Source organism: Chiloscyllium punctatum, chromosome 33 (genome assembly GCF_047496795.1).
Source record: "Chiloscyllium punctatum isolate Juve2018m chromosome 33, sChiPun1.3, whole genome shotgun sequence".
In the NCBI taxonomy this organism is placed as follows: Eukaryota; Metazoa; Chordata; class Chondrichthyes; order Orectolobiformes; family Hemiscylliidae; genus Chiloscyllium; species Chiloscyllium punctatum.
Genome location: NC_092771.1, coordinates 67,917,735 through 67,939,608, shown reverse-complemented (window position 1 = coordinate 67,939,608; position 21,874 = coordinate 67,917,735). Strand labels below are relative to the sequence as shown.

The following is a 21,874-nucleotide window of genomic DNA, read 5'->3' as shown; positions in this document are numbered from 1 at the left end:
CTATATAAATGTTGATTTCCGTCCATCGAATATAGAACAGTACAGCACAGTACAGGCCCTTTGGCCACGATGTTGTTCCGACCTTTTATCCAACTCTAAGATCAAACTAACCAACATGCCCTTCATTTACTATCATTCATGTGCCTATCCAAGAATCGCTTCGATGTCCCTGATGGGTCTGAATCTACTACCACCACTGGCAGTGCATTCCACGCACCCACCACTATCTATAAAGAAACTATCTCTGACATCTCCCCACAACTTCGCCCATTCACCTTAAAATTATGCATTTTGTGGGGAAACGTCTTTCATTATCCACTCTATCTATGCCTCTCATCATTTTACACAAAGCTATCAAGTAAAATCTCATCCTCTTTCACTGCAATGACCAAAGCCCCAGCTCTCTCAACCTTTCTCCACAAGACATGCCCTTCCAGTCCACGCAACATCTTGATAAATCTCATCGACACCTTCTCTAAAGCATCCGCATCCAATGTGTAATGAGGTGATCAGCACCGAACACAATATTCCAAGAGTAGTCTCACCAGGGATCCATAGAGGTGCAACATAACCTCGTGGCTCTTAAACTCAATCTCCCTGCTAATGAAAGCCAACACACCATGCACCGTTTTAATAACCCTATCATCTTGGATGTCAGGTATGAGGGATCTATGGACGTGGACCCCACGATCCCACTGTTCCTCCACATTGCCAAGAATCCTGCATTTAATCTGAAAATATGCATTCAAATTTGAAATTCAAAAATGAATAACTTCACATTTTCCCCGGTTGAACTCCATCTGCCACTTCTCAGCCCAGCTCTGCATCCTGTCAATGTCCTCTAGCAACCTACCAATGCCCTCCACACTACCCACAACTCCACCAACCCTCATGTCATTGGCAAACCTCCTAACTCACCCTTCCACTTCATCATCCAAGTCATTTGTAAAAATCACAAAGAGCAGAGATCCCAGAACTAATCCCTTCAGAACATCATTGGTCACCGTGCTCCAAGCTGAAAACTATCGATGTAATCTCACCCTGTCTTCTATGGGCCAGCAAATTTATTATCTAACCAGGCAGGTTTCCCTGTATCCCATGCCTCATTACTTTCTAAATGAGCCTACCATGGGGAACCTTATCAAACACCTTGCTAAAATCCATATACACCACATCCACTACTCTGTCCTCACCAATGTGCTTGTCACATCCTCAAATAATTCAATCAGGTTTGTGAGGCATAACCTGCCGCTCACAAAGCCATGCTGACCATCTCTAATCAATCAATGCTTTTTCAAATAATCATAAATCCTGTCTCTCAGAATCCTCTCCAATAATTGCCCACAACTGATGTAAGACTGACTCATCGATGATTCCCAGGATTATCTCAATTGCCTTTCTTGAATAAGGGAATAACGTTTGCCACCCTCCAATCATCTGGTCTGACTCCGGTGGACAGTGAGGATGCAAAGATCATTGCCAAAATACAGTAATCTCTTGCCTCCCTTCCCATAACAACCTAAGTTATATCCTTTCTGGACCAGGGGACTTATCTATCCCCATGACTTTTCAATATTTTCAGCACATTCTCAGACTTAACATCGACCTGTTCGACCATATCAGCCTGTTTCACGCTGTCCTCACAAAGAACAACGTCCCACTCACTCGTGAATACTGAAGCAATGTACTCATTAAGGACCTCCCCTACCCTCTCAGACTCCTGGCACAAGCTTGCTTCACTATAAGGGATATAAATGTGGAATTATGCCTCAGCACTGAATTATTGCAGTATACAATCACTCGATTACTTTGAATATTGAACTGTATTTTAACTGAGAAAACACAGTTGAATTGATTTGATTATATTTCACGTCATGCTAATGTTTATTGTATTTCGAACCACAATAAGAGTTTCATTTTTACATATATAAAACTTAAAATTCATCGCACGTTTATGTACAGAAAATAGAATTACCATCTGCTTGTTCCTTCCTCTTTCAATGACTGTTCATTTTGAATTTGTGGAAGTTGTACGTTGTTGAAAGGAAGGGAAATTGTCTTCAGCTGAATATTCACATTGAATGACTGATGCATTTTTAAATCAAAGTACAATGATCACGCAGTTTTGTCAATTTGTCTTTCAAAGAATTGTCATGAGATTCCTGTTTATTTAAGAGTATCATTCATTTATTGTATTGTTATTGTAAAATATTGTTTAATTTCCAGTCCATTACACACAGAAACTACCGAATTAATTTCCATTCAAATTACAACAATAAACGGCTGATTAGTTTTTATTTGAGAAACTACATGAAACACAATATTGCAGTCCTGCCGTCCTGAGTGGGAACATTATGAAAGGAGCCTGTGGAGCTGTGGCAGTGTCTCTATTACTAGACCCGAGGGAAGGTTTCAAATCACACCTTCAACAGAAATATAGCAAGAGCTATCTGAATGTTGATTAGAGAGTAACTAAGCACAAACTGAATTGCTATTCAATCCCACATTAGATCTGCTTTTATCTATTATATCAATCATCACAAAATCTGATACTTATCAGATTACCAGGTTACCAAGAAATATGTGTTGGAAAATTCGCTTTAGCCACTTTGCTTTTACAAAAGACTTTCATCTGTCCCTGTTTTCTCTAACTGAAAGAAATATGAAGAGGATTTTCACTTTTACGAAAAAAGGGGACATGTTTCCCATATAAATTAATGCTTCTTCGACGCCTTTTCAGATTATGTAAGGTTTCATAATAACGCTTTACTTTCGGATAGTGGGGATACCTGTATCTAATTCTGTGGCTTATACGTTCCTGGAGAATATTTGAAAATGCTGCAGAATTCAAGATTACGATGTCTAAATAATTAGATTGATTTTTTTTGTTGCAAAGGGGCAACTCCAAACAATTGAAACACATTAAACATTGTTCTCTCATGCTATAAATTTGAAATAAAGTTGATACCTTCTTCAGTAAACTAACAAACTCTACAATCTATTACTTGTCAGTCAGTTGATTGCCTACTTTGTAACTAAATGTTGTGATTCATCTAAATATTACTCTGTCCTTTGATCAAAGTGAATTTGTAATTGTTGTTCAGTTTATGAATTGTCAGATACTTGTTTTTTTAATTTTCCATTCACCTGTTCATTTTGACCGTAAGATTGAAATGCCTTGCAAATATTGGAGTTCGTTCATTTAAAAATAAGGTTTGCACATCTCTCACATATCTCATTTCTTGTATTATGATTCAAGAATGTTTTCTGGTGGAATTCAAGTAAATTCCAAACATTTGTTCACTTCAAATAAGGTCTTTAACACCCAGTTATCAATCTGATGTTAATGTCTCAGCTGGTTACATTGACATTGATTAGGTACTCATTCAGAGAGATCAACTGACAATTATAAACTATTTGCAGACTTATTGAATTGAAAGAAAGATTCAGACGTGCAAACATTGTTTGGAAGAAATTGCTTTTTCATTCAAATGTGTAGGCTTTTCAAGAATTCTATATCGCCTTTCACTGGTTTTCTTGTCGAGAAATCAAATTTATAATTCATGTGAATTCTAATGTGTTCGTATTTTGAAATTTGCATCAGATTTAAGAAGAAAAAGAGGAAGAATTAACATGGAAACTTCAGTGAATAGAAAGCACAGTAAATTAAATTGACAGAGGCAACCTTTCATATTATCTCTGAACATTCAGTCAAATATTTCTAATGTCAAAAGAGAGTGGTGCTGGAAAAGCACAGCAGGTCAGACAGCATTCGAGGAGAAGCAGAATCAACATTTTGTGCATGAGCCCTTCATCAGGAATCTTTTCTGATGATGGCCTAATGCCCGACAGGTTGATACACCTGCTCTTTGGATGTGCCTGCCCTTTTCCAATGCTACAGCTTTCCTCACTTTCTCCAAATATGTTTAATGAACACCACTGAATATGTTCGCATCAGCAGTTGAACAAGACCAAATTAACACATTCTTTTGCAATATTTATAGTGAAAACCTGTTTGAGAACATGCAACAAATCAGATCAAACATCTCTTGCCATTAGAACCCTTGGCCATTCATAATAAAGTATAACCATGCTTTGAACAACCAGTATGGTGTATTACTACTGAACTGAAATGCCAGGGGACAACGATTGCATTTATTGGAGGGAATGATAACCAGATCCTTTATGTGAAAATGGTGATTGATCTCAGAAACAATAAATTTTACTGTGATTATTCCACTGAACAGTAATTAGATGGTCATGAAGATATTTGTGTGGCTTAATGTGCAGTGTTTTGTGTGAACATTGATTTCAGTAACATTGAGATATTTTACAAGATTGACAATTAACAGTTAAAGATAAGTTTTAAATGCAACATTTTAAAAAATTGTCAGTTTTGTTTAGCAAAACACAATTCTAAATTTATACAATCCCTACTGTGTGGAAACAGGCCATTTGATCCAACAGGTCTACACTGACGTTCCAAAGAATAATCCACTCAGCACCATTCTGCTCTCAGATTACTGGACATTTACCCCTGACTAATGCACATAACCTACACATCCCTGAACAGAGCGTGCAGCTTAGCATGGTCAATTTATCTAACCTGCATATCTTTGGATTATGGGAGAAAACCAGAACATGCAAACTCCACGCAAACATGTGGCCGAGGATGGAATCAAACCCAAGTGCATAACACTGTAAGACACGAGTGCTAACCACTGATCCTCCGTTCTCAATGTCTAACCCCATGCAAGAAGTGAGATAAGTGAGAGATGTGCAAAGTCAAATTTCAAATGAGCACTCTCTGATGTTGCCAAAGCGTATCAATCTTACATTCAATATGAATAGGTGAATCGAAAACAAAAAATAGAAATCCCTGACAAATCATGAATGAACAATAATTAGAAAATTAATATGATCAAAGGGCACAACAATATTCAGATGAATTGCATTGTTTAATTACAAATTTGGGAAAGGGCTAACTAATGAATAACGGGAAGTGACATTTGTTTACTTCACTGATGAAGAAATTGACTTGCTTTTCATCTTCGTAACACTGCAGAATAGCAATTTATGTGCCTGAAATGTTTGAATTAAGCTCTTCCCAATAAAAAAAAATCAGTAAAATCACATTGACTTCTTCATCTTTAAGACTGCAACAATATCAAATACTTTCCAGGAATTTAGAACCAGCAGAATTAGTTAATTTGGTTGCTTGGGAACTCGAAGAGTAAATTAGTCATTCAATGTGATTATTCAGCTAAAGACAACATCCCTTCTTTGCAAAAATGCTCAACTTCGAAAAATTCAAAATGCATTCTCATTGTTTAATGAAATAATACAGAAATGTTAACTCTTTTTCATTTGACTTAAAAAAACGCAGGAATTTTACATAAGTTTGTGTCATGAAAAATACTTCAATCTTATGATGATGAGAAATACAGTAAATGTTCGCATCAAAGTGAAATATATTTAAATGAATTCAATTATGTTTCTGCGGGTAAAATAAGAATTAATATAAACAATGAATGAGAGATTGCACACTATATTAGTTATTCATGTAAAGACCCGTAATTCCACATTCACAGCACGTACTGGATTGAATAATTATTAGGTATGAGCAACAACTGAATTATAAAATTCGATCAATGAATTTAGAAATAATGAGAAATCTCGTTTTGCTATGTGACTGAGGAATATGTGCAAACAAACAGGAATTATTGCAATGAAAAGTAATTGCAGGTCTGTGAATTTAAAGTCTGTGATTACAGAGATCATTCAAATAAGCAAACATCAGACATTCGCAATTAATGTTGGATGGGAAGTCCTTAGGTCCATTGTGGGAAACTTGACCTGAAAATAAAGTTTCATATTGCAGTTTTGGTACTCAGAAACAATTGGTTAAATTAAAATGTGAATCTCACTTTACTTGTTCAAAAGACTTTCTTAAATAATTGCACAATCATTATCATGACAATGACTTGATAATGTTGTTATACGAGCAATGAAAATGATTCAATATTTCAAAATAATTGCTGTTATGTTGATTGGATATTTATTAAAATTGGTAAATTGTGGAATAAAATGTAGTAACTCCCTTTATGAATTGAAGAAAAAATGAGCCATTCATTGATTATAGAAAATTTATTTCTTTATTTACTAAAAAATGAAGGTAACACAAGAAATATGAATTTCTATCAAATGGTTTCATCATAGAGACCTGTTATTTTAATTTAGATGATTAATATTATGGTCAGAGTTCAGACATTTGTGTCAGAATTTGGAAGAAAGTTAATACATAATGAAAGTGAGCATGAAAGTGAACAAATGATACAGTCAATGACATTTGGTACATAAAGGAATTATAATAATTGTTCATTATTGTACAGTGATGTTGGAATAGAAAAGACAAAAAGAATTAACATGTTCAAAACAGTTATTTTCTTACAATTAAATGAAACCAATAATCATCTTGCAAAGCACGTGATTTGGAAAAAAAACAGTCATTTACTGTGTTATATAAACTGAAAACTACTTCCATTTTGCAAAAATGGAGACTTTCCCAAATTCAAAACTTAGGTTTGCTGAATTATACAACAAAAACGGTTGTAATTTGAAATATCTCTTGCACACAAATTTAAAATAAGTAATCTTAAAGATTTTTAGAATCACAAAACGTTTGTTGTTTTCATGATTGTATTACATTCAATATCGTGATAAAGTAGAAGCATTGTTTTAAGCAACATAAATCATCTTTAACTACTGAACTGAAATAGAAGATATCAGTTGCACTTGTTGCATGGAATAGAAAACAAATTATTACTGTTGTCATTGGTTTCAGGAGCAATGAGGTACTTACTCAGGTTAATCTACTGAACAATAATCAGATGGTGATGAAAGTCTTTGTGTTGTTTTATGTGTATTGTTTAGTATGAACATTGGTTCGATAAAATTGAGATATTTACATGAATTAGGAACAGAGTGATAATTGGGTGCGAATGATCTGATTTAAAATCAGACAGTTTTTGATATTTACGAGGATTGCTGAACGAAACGTTCTTAAACCATCATGCAATCAATGGGATAAGTGAGAGATATGCAAATTGAACTTTCAAATGAACACACCCTGATATTTTCACACCATTTCAATGTCACATTCAATATAAATAGATGACTGGAAAGCTAAAAACAAATCTCGCAATTCATAAACTGACCAATAACCAAAAATTGATAAATAATAGCAAGTGACATTTGTTAATTTTACTGAACAAGTAATTGATCTTTTCTCATATTTATAGCAGTGGAACATAAAATTCTGTGTTGTTTTAACTAAGGTCTACAGAACAAGAGAAAATTAATGACTATCATGACTGCATATTTCAGCTTTATGACTGCAACATTCTCAAATATTTTCTCAGGAATATTGATTGAGTGGAATTAGATACATTTTGCTATGAGTGACTAGAAGAAAGTATATCGCAGGTACTGTGATTATTGGAATGGACGATGATACCTCCAAATAATCTACTGATATTGTGATTGGATATACAGTAAGTGTCAGAATCAAAGCAAATTATAATCAAATCAATTCAAGGATGTTTCCAAGTTTAAAATAAATACAATATTCACAATGATTGAGAGATTGTACATTGTAATGTCCTTGCAGTATTTATTGTACAGAAGCATAATTCCACATTTGTACCCCAAACTAGATTGCACAATTATTAGATATAAGATATATTAGCAACAAATGGATTTTAAAAATATATATTCGTGAATTTGAGAATAGTGAGATATCTCATCTTGATATTAGACTGATTAATATGTAGAAATGAAGAGTAATATCGCAGGGAAAAGTAATTGGAGTTCTCTGAATTTCAAAGGCTGAGATAATTGTTATATTTCACCTGAGCAAAAATCAGACATTTACAAAGAATTTTGCAAGGGATATTATTGGTCGTTTGGTATGTGCATGGGCCTGAACAAATAGGTATTAATATAGTAGCATTGACAATAAGAAATAATGAATGAAATTTTCAAAAAACACTGCATTTTTACAAAGTCTATGTTAAATTGCTGTGCAATTATTGTAATTGATCATTGCTTTCAGAATCCTGACAGATAAATTGACTTAATATTTTGAAAACACTTTGCTCTGATGTTGATTGGATGTTCATTAAGATTAAGAAACTGAAAATTAAAGCATAAAACTTAGCTGGATGGTGTGAAAAAATCATTCAGCAGCAATTGAAAAAAATGATTTTGTTTAAAAATGCAGGCAATGCAAGATTTATATGGTTTGAATAGTTTTCTTGAATTTTGTTGATGTAATTTTTACCACAATAAATGTTCTGATATTTATTTCAGAATTAGGAGGAAAAGAATTAGGCCATAAAAGTGACTATTATTGTGAACAAAACACAGGGTCACTGACATTTGATACGGAAAGGAATTCTCATAATTGTGTGATTATTGTTCACTGACATCTAATATGGGAGGAAAAGGAGAATTGTCAACATTTCCAAGCAATTTTTTTCTTATAATGGAATGAAAGTAAAAATAATTTTGGAGGGCAATTTGTTTGAAAAAAGGAAACTGTCATTTCATATGACATTTGAGCTGAAGACTCGTCCCCGTTTCCCCCATCGTAGTCTTTACAATAATTTAAAACTTAGTGTTGGTTGAACAAAAGAACAAATTGATATAATCGAAATGTTTTCTTGTACACCAAAAAAAAGTAAGTGTAAAGCAATTTTATCATGAAAATTATATCGCTCTGAATGTAATCATTTCACACACAATAAATGTATGTGTTGAATTGAAATGTCATCATAGCTGTAGAATTGTTTTCACTGGCAGGGAATGAGGACACAGGAGGCAATCTGAGCTCAGGAATGTGGAAGATGTTTACTCATGCAGCAACCAGTTAATGAAGGGATCGTCCCCCGAGGCCCATCTCGGAAGGGAGATCCATAACACACTGTAACATGTACAGTAAAAAGCAGCATTTTTATGGACTTTCTGCATCACAATGGCCACATGCAATGTGATTACAGCCCTTCCCTCCTCATCCAGCCACCCAATTGAAACACATAATCGCAGATGAGCATTCTAATGGACATCCCCAGATTCATATTGGGATCTTTCCATGTATCTTACTGACTTAGATTCCAAAGTTATTCCTGAACTCCCTCGGGCCTCTCAGGATACCTTACCAGCTGGGACATTTTGAGTTCTGCCATTCATTTAATTTTATTTTATCAAAGCCAATTACTCCTCATATCGTTCACTGTCTTAATTATATATGTACAAAGAAATAGAAAAGACAGTTGATTTTCGCTTACTTGCTATAAGATTAGTAATATGACTTGTGTTATAAAGTTTGTTATATTGTGTAAAATTATACAGCTACTCTTTCTGTCAGGACTTTATAATTAATGAGCAGTCAACATCATACCGTGAAGTTAATTCCTAAAACTAGCTAACTTCAACTCCCAGTCTAAATGCTTTTTCCATAATGTTTTTAGTAGGCATTGGTTACATATATCAAACCTATGTTGCAAATTTCCCCTATTATACTCAAGAATCTGTAATTAGAACCTATATTTAATATTCTGAGTAACTGTAAAATAATAACTATATCTGACAATAGCTGTTTAGTGAGTTAACTGTGCTGCACCCTGCAGATTCTGTTTATTCATTTACTGGGACAATTATCCTTTCAATTATGAAGATCAGGATTGGTCATTTGTCTGTATGTCGGCATGCTCTTATCAAGAAATGTCAGGAATGCTGTCGTCCTGGCGTTGGAGTAGGTCCATTGGTAGTGTGCTTTCTTTTAATTTAAGGCTGGAACAGAATGTTAGTCGAGTTTATCACCCCCCTGACACCTTGTATTTTAGTTCGAAGGTAGGCTGCCTGTATTTAAATGTCAGGCATTTTGTATGAGCCAATATGGACCATTCTATTCCAGGTGGGGGCAGGCCATGCCCAGAACAGTAAATCAACTAAGATTCAAGTATTAAAATAAAAATCACCATTCACTACCATTGGTTTCTGTACAATGCAAGACGTTTACGTTTCTGAGCCTTAATTTCACACTTAAAGCTGGATAGACTGGATTTGATCAATTCTTAAATATTAGATACAAGCAACAATTAATCTTAAAAACATTTCATAGCAAACTTAAAAATGATTAGAAATCTCATATAGCTGCCCGTCATGTGTAAAAATGAGCAGCATTTATTGGAGTGTAAAACAGCAGCTGCAGGGTACAGCCCAGTTAACTCACTAAGCAGGTATCATGACAACAGAAAAGTTCATTTGTCAGAAATAGTTATTATTTTACAGTTACTCAGAATATTAAATATAGGTTCTAAGTACAGATTCTTGAGTATAATAGGGGAAATTTGCAACATAAGTTTGATATATGTAACCAATGCCTACTAAAAACATTATGGAAAAAGCATTTAGACTGGGATTTGAAGTTAGCTAGTTTTAGGAATTAACTTCACGGAATGATGTTGACTGCTCATTAATTATAAAGTCTCTTAATATGTAAGGCCGAATATTAATCCAATGAATTCTGGGAACATTCAGATGAGAAGGGAACAGATATTATCTGTGAGTGTTGGATAGGGAATCATTAATTAGTTTGTGTTTGTGTTATCCTGGAATAAGAGAACTATTATTCTTCTTTTAATATTGACACTAAGAAATAATGGATTAAATTAAAATGTGAATTTGATGATGTTTGTTACAAAACCTAAACTGAATTACTATGTGATTTTTGGAATGGCAATGAATTGATAATTAATTTTAGAACTTTGGCAAAATAAATGATTCAATATTTTCAAATGGATTTGCTCTGATGATGACTAGATATTTCTTCATCTGTCAGCTGAGAATGCAAATTCTGCCATGATGACATGGAAAGACATTAGACATTCAGTGAACGTTAATCAGAAATGGTTTGTCATTCAACATTCTCAGATCTTCAAGATTTCTATATTTGGTTTCTCTACTTTTCTTCTGGAGAAATATAATATATAATAAGAACAAATTCTGCATTGTGTTTAATTCATACAATTTTTCATATCATCAATATTTAGACATTTGAGTCAGAATTATAATGAAAATAAGTCAATAAGGAAGATTTATTTTCACAGAAGCATACAGTCAACAGCATTTATCAACGTATTTGTTTCAATATTGTCTCTGAATAAACGGTTAAATATGTTTAATGGGGATCTGTTGACAATGTAATGAACCACAATATCATTTTTATCATAATTTTTGGATTGGAAATTTATCAGAAAAAAAATCTTACATTCAGGACTTGCTTCATCTCGATACATGTTACACGTGGTATCCTCAGGCATAAGTAATAAGGTGTTATCAATAATCTGGGAAAGACGTAGTGTGTAAATTATAATAAGGTGTCTCTTACATATGTCTGGATCTGGTGAGACTGTGATGTTTGCTATGATTATTCATCCTGAAAACAATAAGACACGTACAAAGTGTTTTTCACCGAACAGTAATTAGGTGGTCTTGAAGACCATTACAAGTACTTTGATTTCAATAATGTTGAGCTGATTTCCATGATCTGGGAAATGTTTCACAACATTTTACCAAAATTCTGGATTGTAAGCATTCAATGAGTATTGTGTAAACACCCTTCACTTGTCGTCATTCTCAAGTGAGGTGTCTAATGACTCAGGCACTGGCTGGAAGTCAAGGTGCCAGGAAGTCTGCTTCAACCTCTCCAAAACACAGCTCTTGGGCTGGTTGTAACAGGATCTACCGAACCTTTCTGAGCTCTTTGACTGGGCTTTCCACTGTTTTCTGGAGCTGGTTACTTTGTCTTCTGTTTCCTTTCATTTGACCTTTTTAGCTCTGCTTTCCCCAGCTGTGGGAATATTTAGAATGCTCAATTATGGGCCACAGGTCACTTGACCTTAGCAGACAGATAAAATATGGTTCACTTATTGTTGTAATAACGAATTGAGAATGAATCTTTGCATTTTAACAAATAAAATGTTTCAATTTTATCAGTGGTTTACAATGACATTGATTAGATAGTCATTAAGAGAGATCAACTGACAATGATAAGCTATTTGCATGATTAATGAATTGAAAAAGGATACAGACGTACAGAGATTTTTTTGGAAGGCATTGCTTTTTCATTCTAATATCTTTGTTGTTCAAGAGGTCTATGTAGGTGTTCATTGGTTCTCTTGTCCAGATGCTACTTTATAATTCATATTGCTTTTATTGTGCCCAGAGTTTTGAGATTTGTATCAGATTAAGAAGAAAACGAGGAGCTATTAAAATGAGAACTTGAGTGAACAGAAAGCACAGTAGATTTAAATTACAGAGGAAACAGAGAGTATTTGCTCCAAATAAGCAAATTTTTTTTATGTCGAAAGTGTGGTGGTGGAAAAACACAGTAGACCAGGCAGCATCCATAGAGCCGGAGATTCCCGATGAAGACTTATGCCTGAAACATAGTTTCTCCTGCTCCTCAGATGCTGCCTGACATTCTGTGCTATTCCAGCACCACATTATTTACTCTGATCTCCAGCATCTACTTTCCTCACTTTCCAAATATTTGTAATGGACATGAACTGAAAATGTTAGCCTCGGCAGTTGAACAAAACCAAATTTACACTTTTTTGTGCAATATTTGGATTGAAAATTGTTTGTGATCATACAACACATTAGGACATATGAACACCTCTTCCGTTAGAATCCTTTGCCATTCATAATAAAGAATAACCACTGCTTTGAACAACCAGTATCGTGTGTAATTACTGAACTGAAATACCAGAGGACAACTTCTGCATTTATTGGAGGGAATGATAACCAGATCCTTACTGTGGCAGTGGGGATTGATCTCAGGAACAATCAGATAGTTACTCTGATTATTCCACTGAACAGTAATTAGATGGTCATGAAGACCTTTGTGTGGCCTCATGTTTAGTGTTTTGTGTGAGCAATGATTTAAAAAATATTGAGATATTTTACAAGATTTAGGAACACTGATAATCAAGTGTTAAAGGTATTAACTAAAGTCAACTTTTAAAAAGTTAGAATTGCTTAGAGAAACGCAATTAAACTATTGTAGAAATCCTGTTAGCACAGTGTGGTAACAGGTCATTTCGTTTAAAAAAATGACCCTCCAAAGAGTAACCCAGCCAAACACTTTCCCAACCATATTCCTCTACATTTACTGCTGACTAACATACACATCCCTGAACACAATGTGCAATTTATTATGGTCTGCTCACCTAACCTTACACATCTTTGGATTGTTGGAGGAAACCACAGCAAAGTCACATAGACTTGGGGAGAATGGGTGAAGTACGCAAAGACAGTCACCGAGGATGGGATCAAACCGAGATCCCTGGCACTGTGAGGCAGCATTGTTAATGACTGAGCCACTGTGCAACTACATGCAATAAGTAAAATCAGTGAAAGGTATGCAAAGACAAATTTCAAATAAACACCCTCCGCTATTGTCAAAGCATGTAAAGTTTACATTCAATACGAATAGATGAATGGAAAAGAAAAAAAATTCCAAGAATTCACGAATGAAAAATAATTAGAAATTTAATTTGATCAAAGGTCATTCCAATATTTAGATGAATTGCAATTTTTAATAACAAATGTAGGTAATTAGCTGACTAATGAATAATTGGAAGTGGCATATGTTTACTTTACAGACGAAGAAAGCGACTTGTTTTCCACCCTTGTAACACAGCAGAATAAAAATGTGAATGTCCGAAATGTTTGAATCGAGCTCTTTCGAACAAAAAACGAATCACTTATGATCACTTAGCTTTTTACCTTTAAGACCGCAACATTCTCAAATATTTTTCAGGAATTTAGAACCAGCAGAACTAGTTAATTTCTTTTCTTGGGAACCCGAAGAAGAGAATAAACAGCAGATACTGTGAAGAAGTCATTCAATGCGAACATTCAACTGAAGACAACATTCCTTCTTTCTAAAAATGTTCAACTTTCAAAAATTCTAAATTTATTGTCATTGTTTATTGAAACAATAAAGAGATGCTGATGCTTTTTCATTGGATTTTGTTGCATGAAAAATGCTTAAGTCTTAAGTGTTAGCATTGAAGTGAAATATATTTACATTAATACAACTATGTTTCAACAGGTAAAATAAATATTGATTGTTACAATGAATGAGAGATTGTACACTGCAATACATATGAAGAATTAACATGATTCAATATTTCAAAAGCACTTTACTGTGATGTCGATTGAATATTTATTAAGATCAGTGAACTAAGGAATAAAACATAGTAGCTAGCTTTACGTATTAAAGAAAAAATGAGACATTCAGTGATTATTGAACAAAATTCTTTTCTGAACTCAAAAATATATGCAATATACAAATTGCGAATTTCTTTCCACTCGGATTCCTTGTAGAGATGGTACGTTGATTAATATTATAATCAAAGTGTCAGAATTAGTAAGAGAATTAATAGATCATGAAAATGAGCATGAAACTAAACAAACAATGAAGTCACTGCTGGGTGGTATATGAAGCGATTGTAATAATTGTGTCATTATTGTACAATGATGAATAATGTTGGAATTGAAACAACAAAAAATTCAACACTTCTTTTCTTACAATGCAATGAAAGCAATAATCATTTTGGAGCATGCATGATTGGAAAAAGCAGTCTTTTAATATGACATACAGTGGACTAACTTTTTTGCAAAACTGTAAGAAGTTCATAAATTCAAAATGTAGCGTTTGTTGAATTTGCAACAAAAATGGTTATAATTTGAATTATCTTTTGCACACACACAACAGAAGAGGAGCTTAAAGATTGGTAGAATATTTTTAAAAAATGTTTCCAGTGTTATTGTATTACAGTCAATATCCATGATAAATTAGAATTATTGGTTTAAACAACATAAATTGTCATTAACGATTGAACTGAAATATAAGATATCAAATGCACTTACTGCATGGACGAGTAAACAAATGCTTACTGTTGTCATTAGTCTCAGGAACAATAAGATACTCAGGTTATTCCACTGAACAGTAATTAGCTGATGATGAATATCTTTTTGTCACTTTATGTGCACTGTTTTGTGTGAACATTGACTTCAAGAAAATTGAGATATTTACATGAATTAGGAATAGATTGGTAATTGGGTGTTAAGGATCTTATTTAAGATTAGACTTTTTAAATAGTTGATAGAATTGCTGAGCAAAACACACTTCAGACAACATACAATAAATGAGATAAGTGATTGTGAGAAATGAAGTTCAGTCACTTCAATAACTTCAGTCCGGAACAAGACCTGAATCAGTAGTATCGTTTATTACGCTGTTGCAAGAGGGGTGTGGTTTCCACTGTCCACAAGGCACACACACACACTGAATTTAACGAGTACACAATATTTATGTCATTCGTTTCTCTTCCCTCCTCCCATTGCTCCTTCACTGTTTACATCTATTTCTGATCTAAACCGGCTGTTTATCTCTGAACTCATCCAGCCTTGTCCGTAACAAAATGCTTATCTCTGGCCTCACAAGGCCGTTTGACCACCTCCCTCTGTGGTCTTATTGTTATTTATCCTTCTTCACTGCCATCTATTTCCGTGCTAATCAAAGCATAATTTCTTTTTATTCTTTATTTACACCGAGCCTTATGACCTTTTTATGGTGTTATTTTGTTCCTGCTGACGCGGGAAACAGATGCTTGTAAATGTTTGTACAGGAATATCTAGCTTAACCTGCACCCCTCCCCTCACAGCACCTTAACTATTTGTCTATAACATCTCCCGTTATTTGCAGACACATTTCATTCTTGTATGCACATTTTAGCTAATACAAAAGCAATAATATAATTCCTTCACATAGTTTTCATTCTTGTTAACTCAGCTCTTGGCTGAAACAATTATACACTGGTGCGAGTTCATTTACCTTGAATAAACAAATATGATTGCAGAAGTAACAGTGCTTTACATATATCCCACAGGGATAAATATGCAAAGTCAAATTTCAAATGAATGCACTTGGATATTTTCACAGCAGTTCAATCTCACATTCAATATAAATAGGTGAGTGGAAAACGAAAAACAAATTTCACACAATTCATAAACATCAATACTTAAAAATTGATAAATAAAAGGATTTGGCATTTGTTTATTTGACTGAAAAAGAAATGTATTTTTTCTCCTCATTTTTATAGCCCTGGAGCATCAAGTTCTATGTGCTGTTTGAACTCAGCTCTTCAGAACAAAAGAAAATAAATTAATATCATTACTTTGTATATTTCATCTGTATGACTGCAACATTCTCAAATATTTTTCAACTAATATTGATTGAGTGGAATTAGATACATCTGTTATTAGTGACCTGAAGAAAATAAATAGCAAATACTGTGATTATTGCTATGAACAACAGATGAAAGCATATCTAATATTGAATTGAAAGGCAATTCATTTGATTCTTAGATATTTTCTAATCAACATTCAGAGCTGCTCTGACACAACTCTGTGCAAGGTGGGAATCGAAACTGTACCTCCTGGTCTGGTAACAGAGACACTATCAGAGCTGCACAACATTCCTTCATAATGTTCCCAACCAGGCTGGGCAGATCTACAATCACATGCTCACTGTGATTACTCAAGTGAAAATTAATCAGATGTTTATTGTGATAATTGGATTGGAATTAAATGGATGAATCCTGTGTGTAATGTACTTAAAATTAAACAATAATTTACAATAATGATGGGAGTTAACAGATGTCTTAATTAAATATGATTTTATGATAATTTGTGGAATGACAACTTGACAGTTTTGTGTGATTACTGTAAATTGTTAAATAAAAATGAATACAATCATTCTTCATGTTCATAATAGTTTCTCATTTTATGAAATGCAACGTAAATTTTGTTTGTTCTACACGTAAATTGGAACAAAATGATGAATTGGTCAGTCAATGGGACTATTCAGCTTAAGACAACTTTCATTGATTCTGAAAATGTCTGGTTTCTAAGAAGTCACCATTTCCCGTGAGTGTTTAATGAAGCAAGAAAGATGTCAATCCTTTTTGTTGTGTACTTCAAAAAAATTCATCGGAATTTAAATAATTGTGCACAAGAAAAATATTCAACTATTATTGTGATTAGAAGCACAATAAATGTTAACATTGAAGTGAATTTCAATCAAATCATTTCTGAAGTGTTTCCAAGTTTAAAATGAAAAGCAATATTCACAATGATTGAGAGATTCTACATTGCTAAGTCCTTGCAATAGTTATTACATGGAACCATAATTCCACACTTACAATCTTTGCCAAATTGAACAATTATTTTATATTAGCAACAAATTGATTTTAAAACAATTAATGAATTTAAGAATAATGAGGTATTCATCTTACTATTCCACTGAGTAATGTGCAGAAATAAAGAGAAATATTGCAGTGTAAAGTAACTGGTGTTCTCTGAATATCAATGACTGTGATCTTTTAAATGAGCAAAAGTCAGATATTTACAAAGGATATCGCAAGGGCAGTTATTGGTCTTTTCTGGGTGTATTGGCCCGACCAAACAGGTTTTTATATTGTAGCATTCACAATAAGAAATATGGAAAATATTAATAACACATTAACTTAGACTTCGTAACAAGCACAAAGTGCTGTGCAATTATTGTAATTGTTAATTGTTTCTAGAATATTGATAGATAAATTAACTTAATATTTTGAAAGCACTTTGCTCTGACATCGATTGCGTCATAATTAAGATTGATAAACAGAAAATTAATACATAAAAAGTCGCTTCAATAATTATAAAAAATACTCAGAAACAATTGACACAGTTCAACATCGGGTTTTTTTGTTGAGTCATGTTTATTTTTTAAATTTTTATTGTGATAAATGTTTAGACATCTATGTCAGAATAAGGAAGAAAATAATTAGACCAGGAAAGTGAGTACTATTGTGAACAAAAGGTCAAATAAATGACATTTGGTACAGAAAATTATTTTGCACAAAATGACTGATAATTATGTGATTATTGTTCATTGACAACTAATGCTGGAAGTAAAAGAAGCAGATTTTAACATTTCCAAGGCAGGTTTTTTTTTCTTATAATGAAATTAAAATACAAATAATTTTGTATTGATTTGAAAAAGTGTCATTTAATATGATATTTGAGATGAAGAATCGTTCTTTTTCCCCCAGTGTAGTCTTTTCAATAATTTAAAATTTAGTGTTATTTGAGCTAAAGAACAGATGGGTGTACCTACATTGTTTTCTTGCATACAAAAGAAGTAAAGTCAACAACATTTTTAAGTTTCATAGAGTTAATGAGCAAAATGCATTGAAGCTGTCATGCATGAAGTGAGATAAGTGAGAGAGAGAGACAAATTAAATGTTCAAATGAACACGTCGATATTTTGAAAGCATATCAATCTTATGAATTATGTATTGGTGGATGGAAAATAAAAACAAATTCCTGACAATTCAAGAATGAATAGTAATAAGGAATTTAATTTGTTCAAAGCACATAACAATATTTAGATGAATTGCAATATTTAGTTACAATTGTAGGTGATCAACTGACCAATGAATAATATGAAGTTGCATTTGGTTATTTTGCTGAAGAGGAATTTTGACTGTTTAGTTTTTCGTCTTTATAATACTGGAGGATAAGGATTTATGTGCTTGAAATGTCTGAACTAGGTTCTTTCAAACAGAGAAAAAAAAACAGTGAGTATCATTTCTTAGACTCTTCCAACTTTAAGAATGCAACATTCTCAATTACTTTTTCAAGGAATGTTGAACTAGCAGATATGATACGTTTTATTAGTGACCTGAAGAAAATAAGTAGTAGATATGGTGATGATTGAAATGCACAGCAGATTGAAGTATACTTCATGTTGTTTTGAAAAGCAGTTCAATCTATGCCAGGTATTTTGTCATGAATATTTTGAGCTGCTCTGACACATCTCTGCTGAAGGTGGGAATTGAAATTATTCCTCCTGATCTTGTCGTAGAGACACTGTCAGAGCTCCACACGGACCCTTCATAATGTCTCCACCCCAAAAGGGTAGGACCATAGTCACATGGTAACTGTGGCAACACAAATGAAAATGAATCAGATGCTTATTGTAATAATTTGTATGGGAATTAATTACATATTTTCTGTGTGTAATGAACTGACAAAATGAATTAGTAATTTACAGTAAAGTTGTAACAAAGCAATAATGACTTTAATTAAATATGAATCTCATGATAATCCATGATAGGAAAAAAAGCCTAATCATTTGATCATTGTACACTGATGAACAAAAATCAATAAAATAGTTCCATATGTTCAAAGCAAGTTTTCACAGAATAAAAAGAAAATTAAAATGCTTTTGCAACATATATGAATAGGAAAATAAATGAATTAGTCACACAATATGACTATTCATCTGAAGACATCTTCCCTTCTTACCCAAAATGTTCAAATTCCCAAAGTTCAAAATGTACTGTGACTATTTCATGTAACAATAGAGATGTTAGTTCCTTTTGTTGTACTTCAAAACGTCACAAGAATTTTAAATGATTTTGTTCCATGAAAAATTATTAACTTGTATCATGTTTATAAATACAGTAAATGTTAGCATGTAAGCGAAACATAATTAAATCAATTCAACTTTTGCTAGGGTTAAAATAAAAATTGATATTTACAACGCACACAGCAAATCATTACAATATTTCATGCATGAGCCATAATTCCACAGATATACCCTGAACTATATTGAACAATGATTAGATAATAGCAGCAATTGGATTGTCAAAATTCTATCAGTTAATTTAAGAATACGGAGAAATCTTAGTTGATTATTTCACTGAACAATTTTGAGAAATGCCCAGGAATTATTCAAATGAAAAGTAATTACAGTTCTCTGAACACTTCAGGCTGAGATTAGCGTGATCATTCAAATGAGCAATCATCAAATATTTACAATGAGGCATTGAATGGGAAGTCATTGGTTCCATTATGGGATCGTTCACCTGAACAGTAAATTGATTTTTATATTGTAGGGTTCGTACTCAGAAACAATTGATGCAATTAAAATGCGATTCTCACTATATTTGTTAGAAAGATTAACTCCAATAATTGTGCAATTATCGTAATGGCAGTGACTGGAAAAATAACATTATAATCTGAAAAAATAAATTGATTTAATATTCTAAAAGCACTTTGCTGTGATGATTATTGGATATTCATTAAGGTCGATAAACTGAGAAATACAATATAATGGCTAGCTTTATGGATTCACAAAAATGAGCCAGTTATTATTCAGCAGAATTGTTTTTGGGTCAAACATGCAGGATTACAAGAATGACATGTTACCATCCATTGGTTTGCTTCTTGAGACGTACTTTTAATTTATATACTTTTGATCATGACCAATGTTTCAACATTCCTGTCAGAAGTAGGAAGTTAATAAGTAGATAGTGAAAGTGCGTATGACAGTGAACGTAAGATACAGGGAACTTCCATAATTTTGTGATGATTGTACATTGATAAATAACTTTGGAGTAAAAAAAGCAAATCAACATGTCCAAAGCAGTTTTTTTGCTCATAACAAATTGAAAATTAAAAAATCCTTCTGCAGTGCACATGATTTGAAAACGCATCAGTCACCAGTCACAAAAAACACTAGCGCAAGACAATAAGACCCTTATGAAGGGTATTCTACTCAACAGGAATTCGAGGACCTTGAACATCTTCATGTCGTTCTTGCAAAGATTTTTAAGGTGCAAGCTCAAAATGTTTTCACCTACAGTTGTACTAAGCCAAAATACATCATTTTATTTTGCGATACTTCAACTGGATTGGAAATCTGCTATGTATGCTGACGTTAGCATCCTCGCTTATTTGTAATAAAGCATTGTTATTGGTTTTAGCGAAATATTTTGTGTGCAATTACTGAGGTGAAATGTAAGAAATCAAGTGCATTTATTGGATGGAACTGCTCACCAAATGTTTATTGTGGTTCTTGTTCTCAGAAACAATAAAATACTTACTCAGGTTTTTCTCTTGAGCAGTAATTAGATGACCAGGAAGATATTTGTGTAGCTCTGTGTCCTGTGTTCAGTGAGCATTTCTTTTCAATTATAACTATATTTTAAGAATATAGGAAGGGATTAATAATCGTGTGTTAAAGATCTTAATTAAATTCATATTTTCTTTGAAAAATTACGAGAATTCCTTTGTGCAACAATAATTTGGAGATCTCGGTATTTGACTAGGGTGGACAAAGTTAAAAATCACATGACACCAGGTTATAGTCCAACAGGTTTATTTATAAGCACTAGCTTTCAAGGCTATGGCTCTGCATCAGGTGATCTGGTCTCTTAGGAGAGACACTACTTGAGATACACAAGTGCCTTTCATTATCGTCCCAACAAGGAAGGGTGGGATTATAATAAATTGGGATTACTCAAATGAAAACTAACCAGTGTTCATTCCAATAATTGGGCTGGGAATTAATTCGACTGTTTCTGTGTAATGGACTGAGAATGAAATAGTAATTCACTATAATAATGGTACTAAGCACATATGTTCTTACTTACAAATTAATATCAGAATAATTGGAAGAAAGATAAATCGACATATCATGAGTTTATTGTAAATTCATAAAAATACAACTGCTATATACGTTTAAAGCAGTTTTTCTTATAAAGAAAAAGATAATGAGAATGTTTAGCAGTCGGACCGAATCAGAAGAAAAGGTCATTCACTGTAACTATTCAGCTGCAGACATCTTCTCTTCCTTCCACAAATATATAACTTGCAACAATTCCAAACGTATTCTGATTGATAA

The 21,874-nt window shown here is 33.2% G+C and overlaps 1 long non-coding RNA gene across 7 annotated transcripts in view; it reads left to right on the top strand.

The window, feature by feature from the left end:
* LOC140458573 (uncharacterized) overlaps positions 1–14,093 on the top strand; it is a 52,113-nt gene extending 38,020 nt beyond the window's left edge. For 2 of the 7 annotated variants that reach the window (XR_011953574.1, XR_011953571.1), the window contains one exon: positions 7,422–8,856. This is a non-coding gene — a long non-coding RNA (uncharacterized lncRNA). The other 5 variants (XR_011953572.1, XR_011953573.1, XR_011953578.1 and 2 more) reach the window with 5 other exon arrangements.
* Positions 14,094–21,874: the final 7,781 nt, after the last annotated feature.